We start from the raw sequence: 12,075 nt of genomic DNA, 5'->3' as shown, positions 1-12,075 counted from the left end.
GCACTGTTATACAGAGATGCAAGACTTGCATGGCAGGTTCTAATATGTCTCCAGTTACCCGTAGACACCCACTTCGACCTGCAGATGTCAGTGCCTTGTTTGTATGTGGCCATTGGTGGAAGCGGTGAAAGACAGAACAGTTTATCAGTCTTGTTGGACATAGAGTACAATGTTAGTGTTTTCAGACATCCATATCCAAGAAGGTAACTCCTTCCAGGAGCTCTTTCACATATATAGAAAAAGCGTTTGTCCCTGTCCCATCAAGTGGCTGCTCACACAACCCAAAATAGTATTACAATGAAACTCAGAATGAGACTGTATGCATCCCCCTTTCCAACATCATTTACTAGGTCCCTGTCTCTCTTCCCTAATGGTGGATTTCTCCTTTCCTCAATAATATCGCATTGTATGGTAACTAAGCAGGGACATTACTCCCATGGTTGCCCATGGCTAAGTCAACCTGAACTCATTTTAGTGTATTTATAGTTGTGTACACACATGCACACAATAGTAATCTTACTCCTTAAGTTCTCTGGTATGGTGTCTATTTTGCTGAATTTCTCTTAGGTTTATTGTGTATATGCACTATTATACACTCAAATAATATACAGCACTAACTAATTTTTTCATATATTAGAATGTATTAAACCATATAATTAAAAATACAACCTTATGCTAGCTATAGTAAATATGCTGTTACTTACTTGCATGCTAAAATTTTAAATAATTAAATAAGCTTAAATTACAAACTCATGTATTAAACAAATATGGAAATAAAAGTTACGCCATTGTTCATTTTAGTCAAGAATGCATTAATTCAATTCCTGTGTTGGAATAACAAATGCTCTGCGGGCTGTCTTGCTCAGTCGCTTGAAAATACGGTTGATTTCCTCCTGTTACCATGCCCTCACGAATAAATCCAGTTTACATTAATCCTTTCAGCTGTGCTGTGACTGTATTAATCTTTTCATGTATATATTGTGCCGGCTGGAAAGGAGGAATACAATGAATTGTACTTATTTAAGCTTCAAGGCATTACTGTACCTTTCTAAAAATGAATCAAATGTGCTGTTCAGTTAAACCAATCTTTTGGTGACAACACAGCCACATTTTTGTTTGCAAGGGTCAGCTACAGATTTCTTTCTATTCTGATGTTACACATTTCAAAAGAGCAACAAGTCATTCTTAATTTCTCAAATGAATATATATTTGTCAGTATGTTAACTTAAATGTTTTATACTGTGAATGAATGATGAAAATACATTTCTTGTTTACGTTCCATTAAAATGATATACAACAATTTAAACTGCTTAAGAACATTTCCTACTAACTAATAATTTATCATACAAAATACACATAGTTAAAAGGTGCAAACTAAGACATTAATTAATCCCTGCCACCATCGACAGTTTGAAAGCTTTTTTCCACACTTTATAAGCCAGACATGAAAATGTTACCAATTGTGCCACAAATTTTAGTGTATTGCCTTTAGAGCAAAGTGACAGTGCATTTGAGATTGTTCTGATACCTTCCGCCTTAAAGATGGGGAATTTTCATTAAAACCACATACAATCATTTACATATCTTAAGAACATTACCTGCTCAGTAATCATTTATCATAAAAAATACAGACATTGGGATTTGGCCAGAACTCATTTGGTGTTTCTTGGCTGACTCCTACAACTTGTTCACTCCTTGTGCCATCACACGATGTTTATTTCCAATGCTTTTTCCCCCTTGATGAACCTCGTGAATGCAAAGGCGCTGAGATTCAGTGACCTGTAGTTCCCCTTCAGGATAAGTTCGGCAATGGCTCTGCCCACTGCTGGAGACTGCTGCAGGCCGTGTCCACTGAACCCTGTGGCAAGGTAGATATTATTCACCAACGGGTGCACCCCAAGGATGGCGTTCTTGTCATGAGTATTGTAATCGTAGTAACCAGCCCAAGCACACTTCACCTTCAGAGACTGAAAGACAGGGACCCGCTGGGCCAATTTTGGCCACACCTTCTCATAGAAAAAAGAATCATCTACTTCCAGATTGCTGATGTCTGGTTCCCCATTCTCTTCTGGTGAAATTCCACCTATATAGTTGACAGCCATGCCATGCCGTCTAAAGTAGGCGCCAGAGGTGTCAATCAGATGCGGACATTCCATACCCGGTCCATCAGGGCAATGGAATACATAGGCATACCTCTTCCTCGGCTCGACTGGCAGCTTCACACCACTAATCGAGTTAGGAGGTCCTACCCCAATATGGGCCATCTGAGCCACTGTGGCAGACCAGGCGCCGGCAGCATTGAGAACTATGGCACACTCCACGGGCTGGCTCTCCAAGCTGTTGGGCATCTACACTTGAACCTCAGTAATCCGGCCAAACGTCAGCTCCTCGCGATCTTTTGTGAGCATTTATCGGTTGGCAATTCCAAAACTGGTCACCTCTTATTGGCACTGCCACATGCCCATGGATAGGGCTTTTTGGCGGATGGCGTTGAGAAGAGTCCATGGATGGAACCAACCCTCATTCTCAAGACCGTATGAAGCAAGGGCAATGCCTTCGGAGTTGATCCAGGGGAATTTCTTCTTCAGCTCTTCTGGGTGCAGTAAGGCCACCTTGGCACCCTCACCCCTCTGAATCTGCACGTTCTTCTCCAGCTTAAGGGAAGTTTCTTCACTTGCTAGGGAGAGATAGCCCGACGGATTAAACTGGATATCAATTGGATCTTCATTCAAAACACCAAGATGCTCATTGATATTTCGCAGAACAGGGACATCTGTATGTTTTCGGGCATTGAGAACTGCTGCTGAAGCCCTCCCACCGACAGGACAGTGGCGGCTCTGGGGTATGTGGGGTCTTTCTCCACCACCAGTACTTTAACACCCTCGCAAACCATCTCCATTTTCTTCAGCCAGTAGGCAATGGACCACCCAAACACACCACCAGCCGAGAACCACCAAATGAGATCTGGCCAAATCCTGATTCATCTGATAACCGATGTTTACCAGCTGGCTAGCTGCCCTTCATGGTACACTGATGGAATGTGAAGTGTACTATAGCCTAGTTTTCGACTACAAGCCAATCAAAAACAAAATAGCATGTACATTCAAGTTATTACTGGGAATTAATTTTGAATATTGCAATACCACAGAGGTATAAGAATTTATGACGGAGAGATTACTTCTGTAAGTCCAGATTGGCTTGATTTGATGAATTATTTTAATCATGAGTTTAAAATGATATAAACCACAATTAGATTGCAGTAAGGTGAATTTATATGAAGTGACATGATGCACCGATTTTGCATTATTTGATAATGAGACTGTTATAATGATGTTTTTGTAGTGTGATCATTTTGTAAATCTTGTTCCACTAAGACAAGCAACAATGTAGATTGTAAGTGACACAAGTCTCTTATTAGGAAACCATTAGAGATCTGCATCAACAGCGTAATATGGCAGAAGACCAGATGGACGGCCATGTTAGGAATCGGACAGCCCCATTCCATCATATACATTTCTCCTGCAGCACCATGTCCCATGCACAATATATTGACCGCTTCTTGTTTAAAACATATTTGGACTTCGTATGAAATCTTTAAAAAATTGAATACTGAAAAAAGGGGAAAAAATACAGACATTAGTTAGAAGGTGCCAACTAGTAAATAACTTAATGTGCATTTATTAAAGCGCACGTTCACCCAAGGGTAACTTGGCACTGAACAACAGACGCTTAGTGTTGCCCAACTAATTGGTACTCATTTGATCAGGAAGATGAGTAGACCATTTGGGATTTGAACCTGTGACTATGAGGTTTAACACTGACCTCTACAGTGGACACATTAGTCCACTAAGCCATCAGACCTGGCATTAATCCCTGCCATCAACAACAGTCTGAGAGGTTTTTTCACACCTTATAAGTCAGATATAACATTTCTACCAATAGTGCCACACATTTTGGTGTATTGCCTTGAAAGCAAAGTAACAGTGCATCTGATATTGTTCTTATACCTTCCACCTTGAAGGTGGGTTTGAGATATTTTTTCAGAGCCTCTAGCCATGATTGACATAGACATATAACACGTTCGATATATTTATAGGCTGAATTACACATCCTGCATAGGGTATAAATGTGTCCATTTAAAGGCCAAGACCATCAACGTACTTAAAAAGAAGATACAGAAACGTAAAATGCATAAAAGCCTTTTTCTCCCAGGCTTGCATATTAAAATCAACGTAGCCTTGACTTTAAAAAGTATAGGTTTTATACTGTGCATCTCTGTAAAAAAAATGGAGACGAAATATGACTTTCCTGGATGTGCAAGACGTGTATATAACAACATTAAAACTAGAGGGAATGTCGGACAAAGCACTCAGGAACTCCACACAGTAAGACTGAAGATCAGTAAGTTCCTCACCCACAATTGTGGTTATAGATACTGACTTCAAATGCGCACATATGGGATATACATACAAAGGCTGGGTCTGTGGAGCTGATACCTGTGGTGATGTTATAAAAGTAACATAAAGAGAATACTGACAGTGAACAGGAAACACCATCTAGGTTGTCAGCTGTGCCCACAAATCTTGGCGATCCAACAGTAACACTCAAGGTGCTAAATTCAAGGGTAGAGAACTAAAACGCACATCCACGAGTGACAAGGAGCTAGCGAAGATGAATGCCTAACAGGAAAGAAGAGAAAACGAAGTGCACACTTGGCAGAAAGCAAGAAACAAACTACACGGGGAAAATCAAAGGTAAGACAGCAAGAATAGGAAGGTATCAAACTAGAAACTGGAACTAAGGTGAATGGAAAGAAAGGCAGGAATTGGGAAAGAGGTAACTATAGAAAAAGTGAAAGTTCAAGGAACAAGGGTGTGCTAAATAGTGCTGACTCAGGAATCAAGGTAGCACAGTAGACCCCCTGGGATGTTGTGGCATTGATTGGCAAATTATGCGGCACCAAATGTAGACATTTTGCACGTACTATTGTGGGTTTTGCATCAATTTGTTGTCCCATATCTAGTTGTCTTGACTCTCAAAAGCACTGACTATCCAACTAATCCACTTAATACCTTTAATCCTGCTCTTCTCATTCAGAAATGAGCAGGAAAGCAGACTTGAAAACCAACGTGTGCTGAAGTGGCCAGTGAGAAATCGGTGATGTTCAAGACATAGGACAATAGGAAACCTTCTCATTGTCACCCTTGCCTTTCCATTTTGAATAAGCTTACACACTTGAATTATGAGTTAGTGACTGCCCAGACGTCCACTGACCTTCATTTGGCATAGAGTTGGTTGTAAAGACATAGCTACCATTAGTGCTGGGGCACCATAGTTCAAGAATACAAGGAACCCATTGCACCCTAATGATTGCTGAATTTTAATACCCATCCTGTGGTGAGAGCTCTATTTTTATTCAATATCCATTTAGGATTATGTACTGTCACACTTCTTGTGCCTCTCTGTTCCCTTTCATTTTTCCCATCCTTCCCTGTTACGAGTACTTCAGCAGTCATTAGGTCGAGCCTGGGCAGCCCATGCACTGCTCTGTGAGGCATGATGTATTGGAGTATGCACTTGAAATCTCACCAACTCCCCACTATTTTTGTCATTGGCTTGTGTCATTGTCCATCGTAAATGCTGGCTTCTGATTTGTAAATAGGCTTGTTAGTCCCTCCTTAGTACTGCCTTCTCTTTATTTGTAACCTGCCATAAGGACACACTCTTTTACATGTGTTATTGCTTGGTAGGCTTTAGTTACATCCTCTGAGCACTATTTCGTTTAATGATTTTTACATGTCCACTGTTGCACGCAGGACACTCTCTGGCACAGCAGCTTTATTTTTTTTACATAGCACGGTACGCCACGCTGATACGCTGATAGTGGCGGCCATGTGTCTGCTTTTACTTCCCGCTCCAAAGGCGGCTGCATTTTTTTTTAAACTATTTCATTTGTTTTTACTTGCCCCATGCCGAGCTTACAGTTTAATGTCTGTCGCGTCCATTTCCTTAAATGAGCCGAGTCTAAGGTAAGGGGTGTGGCCGCCATTAAAAGTGAAAGCGCAGCATGGGGCGCTTTTACAAAAAAAAAAGCATTTGATTGTCAACTTGACAAACAAATCCTTTTTTTTGTAAAAGTGCGCCATACCGCGCTTTCACTTTAATGGCAGCCATTCCCCTTTCTTTAGATACGGCTGGCCTAAAGAAAGGGGCGGGGCCAACATTAATGTTAAAGTTAAAGTGCTGCATGGGCGTTTTTACAAACTAGCATTTGTAATGCAATAGGTGTTGCATTTACGAAACTCACGTAAATGCCAGACCTATTGCATTGCAAATGCTTGTTTTTTGTTACCCCTCACTTACCCTTCCATCTTGCTTCTTGCTCTTTGGCCCGCCCTATCTCTAATACATATGCTGCACTGTACTCCCATTATGTCCCTAATCAAGAATGCAGCAGAGTCTTGGGTACATCAAATTCTACGAGGCAGGTGAGCCCAAGTCAAACTTGAGAGATTGAATTTCGTCCCCAAGAGTATTAGCCAAAGATTCTCTCCTACCACTAACACTTCCTTAAACAATGAGTAGGTGGAGTGAGAGAATAGCAGTTCTATCAAGAACCGATCCGTTTTTTTTTTATTTATATGTGGCAGCTGCAGCATAAATTGTACCAGTGGCTGCAAGTGTTCGAGCACATATTTCTGGAGAGAGATGGGTTTTATTTTTATTATCAGACTTTGACCGAGAGCAAAAAATGGAAAAGTAGTAAAGGGGAAAAGGAGGAATAGAAAGAAAGGAAAACAATGAAAAATGGTGAAATTATGGGTGAAAAAAACCTGCAAAAGTAAGAGAAAGAACTTGTGGGTGCTGGATGAAAGAGTTTTGATGTGCAGTCAGTATATAGACTGCCCTATAATTCCCAAATCACAGCATTTGGCAGCACATGCGGCACGCATACAGGAAAAATCCTGGACTTCACCACCTATTTTTTTTTAATTAATAATTGAGCCGTTGTGATTGTGGCAGAGGAGTGCCGTTTGGGTGCGTTTCTGCATCCCTTATTCTCTGCTGCGATCGCCGCAGGTAAGATCGGTGGGGCCAGGTGAGGGGGTATTTCGAGAGACGACCACGAGGGAAAATGTATTCTTTATTTAATTTTTCCTCGTGATCGTCTCTTGAAATCCCCCCTCACCTGGCCCACCGCCCCACCGCTCTTACCTGTAGCGGCCGCAGCTCCTTATTCTCCCTCTCCCTACTGCCCTTGACCCTCCCCCAGCCTACTATCAATCACCCCTCAACGCCCCCGACTCTCGATTCCCAATTAAGCATATTGTATTGTATTGTAATTGCATTTATATAGCGCTTACTACCCCTGACGAGGCATCGAAGCGCTTTTTTTGGCGAGTAGCATGCTACTCCGGGACCCATAGAGAATTAGTGTTGAATTAGTATAGTGAAACATGCAAGTACATTTTAAGTGGTTGATAGATTAGTCAGTTAAATGGATTTGGAATGATAGCAGAAGGATAGAGGAGGAAAAAAGGTTTGTATTTATATAGCGCTTGTTACACCTGATGGGGTGTTGAAGCACGCTACTCCGGAAGCCCATAAAGGATTAGTGGTGAATTAGTATAGTTGAATATGGAATTTGAGAAGTTAACATGTTAGTCTGTTAATTTTGATTGAAAAGGATAGTGGAGGGATAAAAGAATTAAGGATTTTTTGTTTTATTTTGTTTTTAGGTCTTAGCAGTAGGAGGAGGCTTTTGGATGAGTAAAAAGGAGTTTTGGAGGGGAGGAGTCCGAGGGAAGAGTGTAGAAAGGTTTGTTTTGGGGGATAGGTATAGTAGAAAGAGGTGTCAGATGATACAAGGATGGGTAGAGTAGGAGAGAGTTAAGAAAGGATTATTTTGGGGATCATAGTAGAGGTATGGGGTTTGGGATAAATGAGAGTGGATGTAGAGGATATATTGATAGATGTATTGGCTGAGAAATAGGCTACTGCATTGGAAATGCTAAATTACAAGAAAGTGATAAATATATAGATTCATAAGTACCTTAAGTTTGTGGATGTGGATGGTGTGGGCTGGGTATTGCTAAATGGGAAAATGGGCAGCATTTCTGGTCCTGGCCCTGGTCAGTCTCGAACAGTCTCAAACAGGCAGCAGCCCTTGTCCTCTCCGCCCATAGCCTCGACGCTCGGGCTGAGACACTCTAACCCTGGCCGTTTATAGCCCTAGTAATCAGGTAACCCCTTCAGCCAATGGGAACCCAAGCCCTAACACTATCCAATCACAACACTAGCCCTACAATCTAGAAACAATAGGAGACCAGGAGCTTACAGCCATTCTTAGCCCTAGTACAAGCACCCAATCAGTTCAGAAACCCTGTTCTCTACATCCAATAGAGGCCATAGTCCTACCAGTAGTCCCAACCCAAGTCCAAGCAACTAATGGTACAGGAAGCCCTAGTCCCTACTTCCAATAGAAAGCCTAACTCTACTCTTAGCCCCACAACTAGTCCAGCAACCAATCACACCAGAATCCCTATTCGCTACTTCCAATTAAAGGTCTAACCCTAGCCCTAGTCCCACCCTACTGCCAACAACCAATACCATAGGAAGCCCTAGTCCCTACTTCCAATAGAAATCCTAACCCTAGCCCTAGTCCAGACCCTACATTGATTGAATCACAGACCCAGAAACCAATCAGAACCCTCAAATACCCAACCAATGAGGACACTAACCCTAATCCAATAGAAACACTAGATACAACCACCAATCAGTGTACACATGTACCAACCACTAGCAGACCATATAAGGTCCTGGCCGCCTCAGACAAGGTTTGCTGGACAGGGAGTTGGAAGCTGCTTCTCCTGTTCAGAATCTCCTAGGAGACAGACAGGCTCAATCCACACTTTGGACTTCTGCAGGTAAAGGCCTCACTAACTTGAAATCTAACAATACTGTTTGAATAAAACTTTACTCCCTCTCCTGGCCAAAACACGAAGAGCCCAGTCCCTAGTAAACACAGTTTAAACAGCTCACAGAAGCACCCTCTAATGTAGAATATCCCTGTTGCTTGGGGGAGGAGGGGGAGGCAGGGGGCTGTTTCACTGGCTTGTGTCTAACAAATTCTAACCCTGTCTTGCAATATCTAAGTGTTTTGCAGATAAACTAAAGGCTAATATAATTCAGGTGTTTTAAATGACCACTTAATTTTAAGCAACGGGATAAGAGAACAGGGAATGGTGGTGGACTAAATTAATTACAATTAGTTTTTTTTGTTTTGTTTTTTAGCATAACATGCATGGCTATATTGCTGTATTTCTTTGCTCCATATAAGCAACCAATGTGACGCACACAAAAGCATACAGTAAAAGGTAAAAGTGTGATGAGTGTGAAGAAATTCAGCAAGGTTGAACAAAAAAGAAAAAACACAGGGGGAGATTCATGCTCCTATGTATATTTATTTAGATAATGACAAACCTTAAAGAAACTAATTATTGTATTGGCTTTGATTCATGAAACAATGAAGTGAAAAATACATCACACAAAATACCGTCCATTTATTTCAGAGAGATTCAAGGTGAAGTCTTAGATAATGTGCTACATTAAATCAGACTGAATCAACAGAGAACCAAATGCAGAGCACTGGACAAAAAAGATAAAAACAGAGGGAAGAAGCTCTATAGTAGTCAATTATTCCAGGTCAAAGAGTACCAAACACATGGAAACAAAGCAATGTGAACAGGCAAGCTGGTTGTAGGAGAGTAGGGTCTGCTTCCTATGGTTACCCCCACTTTTTGCTTTGTTTCACTGGTTTTTTGTCTTTAGTATGGCTGTAGCCCTGCTAATCAGGCCCACATCCTAGCTGTTCTCTCTCTAAATTGATACCATGTACTTTAGGTACATACCAGATTGGTTACTGGGTCACCCTTATGAGTTCATGTATATTGTACCTTAGGTACCTAGGGCATAGGTACCCCAGAGACCTACCAGGGGCTGAAGCATGTATTGTGCCACCCCTGGTTAGCCTTCCAAACTGACACCACAGGTCTGCGCTGGCAGCCTGGGTAAGGTGGTGTAAGCACCCCTTACTTAGATTTAGTATACCTATATCTACCTTTATATATAGACACATAGTAACCTATAAGTCACTCCTATGGCAGGCCTTGACAATACTGCAGGCTGAGTGCTTGGTTTTGTGTGAGAGGGTGCCCTAGCATGAGCTGAGCCCCTCTGCAGCTTTCAGAACCATCTCCTTATAGCTGTTCTATGATATAGACATACCATACACTCTTAAGTACATTATAATCCTCACGGTTAATGCTAACTTTGGTTTGGTTTTATCAAAACATGTTGTGTAAGGTGTCAAACACTCTGGAATACTACCACCCACCAGTTCTGGTGGTGGGGGTAGCATTCCACCCTTCTAGAGGGAGAAGACATGCACACACTGGTATACCTGGTTAAAGTAAAACAGAGCCACAGCATCACAAAATGGATGCTGCTGCCACAGACATGAGTCTGCCCTCCTGCTTCTGGACGAAACTCCAGCAGGGGAGGCCTGGACAATAGGTTTCCTGTCCAGGGAGGTGCTAGCACCTCCCCAGACAGGCTTTAGTGTATTGGGGCAGGGTGGGTTGCAGTTAGTGAATACTCTTCATACACTGCCTGGGGCACACAAGGTGCGCCATGCATTTCCCAGTTCAATCCGGTTGCTGGGGCACTCAGCCCCAGCTCTGGCGTGAAACTGGACAAAGGGGAAAGGGTGTAACCACCCCCTCCCCAGGTCCACCCATAGGTTGGACCTTAGAGTTGGTCCAACCCCTAAACTTGCTATAAGACTCGGATACCAGTCCCTAGGACTTTAGATTACCCTGGACGAAACTCTGCAACATATATCTTGGACCTTTGACATTCCATATCGACTGGAAGAAGGAAGAAATCTCCCTTGTGGTCAAGGAGTGAGCACTCTGTTTAAACAGGCAACAAAAGCATATTTGCCAGTCTGCATTTTCGAAGCTCCTGCCGGATCCTGAAGAATCTGCGAAACAGGACACGGACTTCCAGACATCTCTGAGGCTAAGACCCGAAGCTGGCATGAGAGACGTGCGACCCAAACTCCTGGACATCCGGCATTTTTGCACCTGCACCTACTTCCCGAGGTATCCCAAAGTTGTGCATTGGGGTATTTGAAGCCCCTGCCCGAGCACTTTTTGCACTAAAGTGCAGAGGCCAGCACTCCACGAGTGACCCGTGAGTCCCCTTTCTTCACCGCAGCTCGAGGCGCCTTTGTGGCTCCTAGTCCGTTGGCTAGTGAGCCCCCATGAAGGCCAATCCTTGATTTCTTGAGCTTTACTGGTTGCTCCAGATGTGCTCTCACTCCTCTCCATAGGAGGAGTCCCTCAGACCTTGCTGGTCTGAACCGAAGCCAATCTTGTCATCTTGCATGGGTTGCTGTTGCCAAGGCTTGTTGGGTCCAATCCGGATTCTGACGCTGCAGCACTCGACATTCTTCGAGGGACAGCTCGAATCCAGCTCCTGGTCATTGTCGACGACTCTTGGTCAATGTGGCTGAAGAGTCAAGCTTCACCTCTTTCACCTGAAATCAGCCGACATTGGTTGGCATCTTCCCATCGCCATCCTGGTCACTGGCTAGTGACCCAGACACTGTCCCCTCTGCTTTCAGGTTCTTCACAGCTCCGATCCACTCTTGGATCCACCCGGACACTTTTCCTCTGGTCGCCTGCAGCATTTCTTTGCAGCTCTCCATAGGAATCGACGACAAAACCTGACACCAAAAGACACCTATGCAACCGGCTTCCCTGGGTGAGGTAACACGAGTACTCCGGTGCTTTCATGGGTCTTGACTCTCGAAGTGTCCTAGTCTAAAAGGGTTCCAGCGTAGTTCACCTCTAAGTGCCCTTAATCTTTAAAATTGTAACTTGTTTGTTCTCCATAGAAAGTCAATGGTGATCCGCAGCTGTGTTTAGACACTGCACGCGTCCCCCGTGGGCCTCCTGTGTCCCTACCTTGGGTGGTTCCTGGTAGCCCCAGCAGTTTTACAGGCCCTAG

General features: G+C 43.1%; 1 pseudogene; it reads right to left on the bottom strand.

Annotated features, from left to right (window-relative positions):
* Positions 1 to 1,703: 1,703 nt before the first annotated feature.
* Positions 1,704 to 12,075, bottom strand: part of LOC147733890 (FAD-dependent oxidoreductase domain-containing protein 1 pseudogene) — a 40,983-nt pseudogene continuing 30,611 nt past the window's right edge.

The sequence above is a fragment of the Lissotriton vulgaris genome, chromosome 1_2, assembly GCF_964263255.1.
Source record: "Lissotriton vulgaris chromosome 1_2, aLisVul1.2, whole genome shotgun sequence".
In the NCBI taxonomy this organism is placed as follows: domain Eukaryota; kingdom Metazoa; phylum Chordata; class Amphibia; order Caudata; family Salamandridae; genus Lissotriton; species Lissotriton vulgaris.
This window is presented reverse-complemented; position numbering and strand designations above follow the sequence as displayed.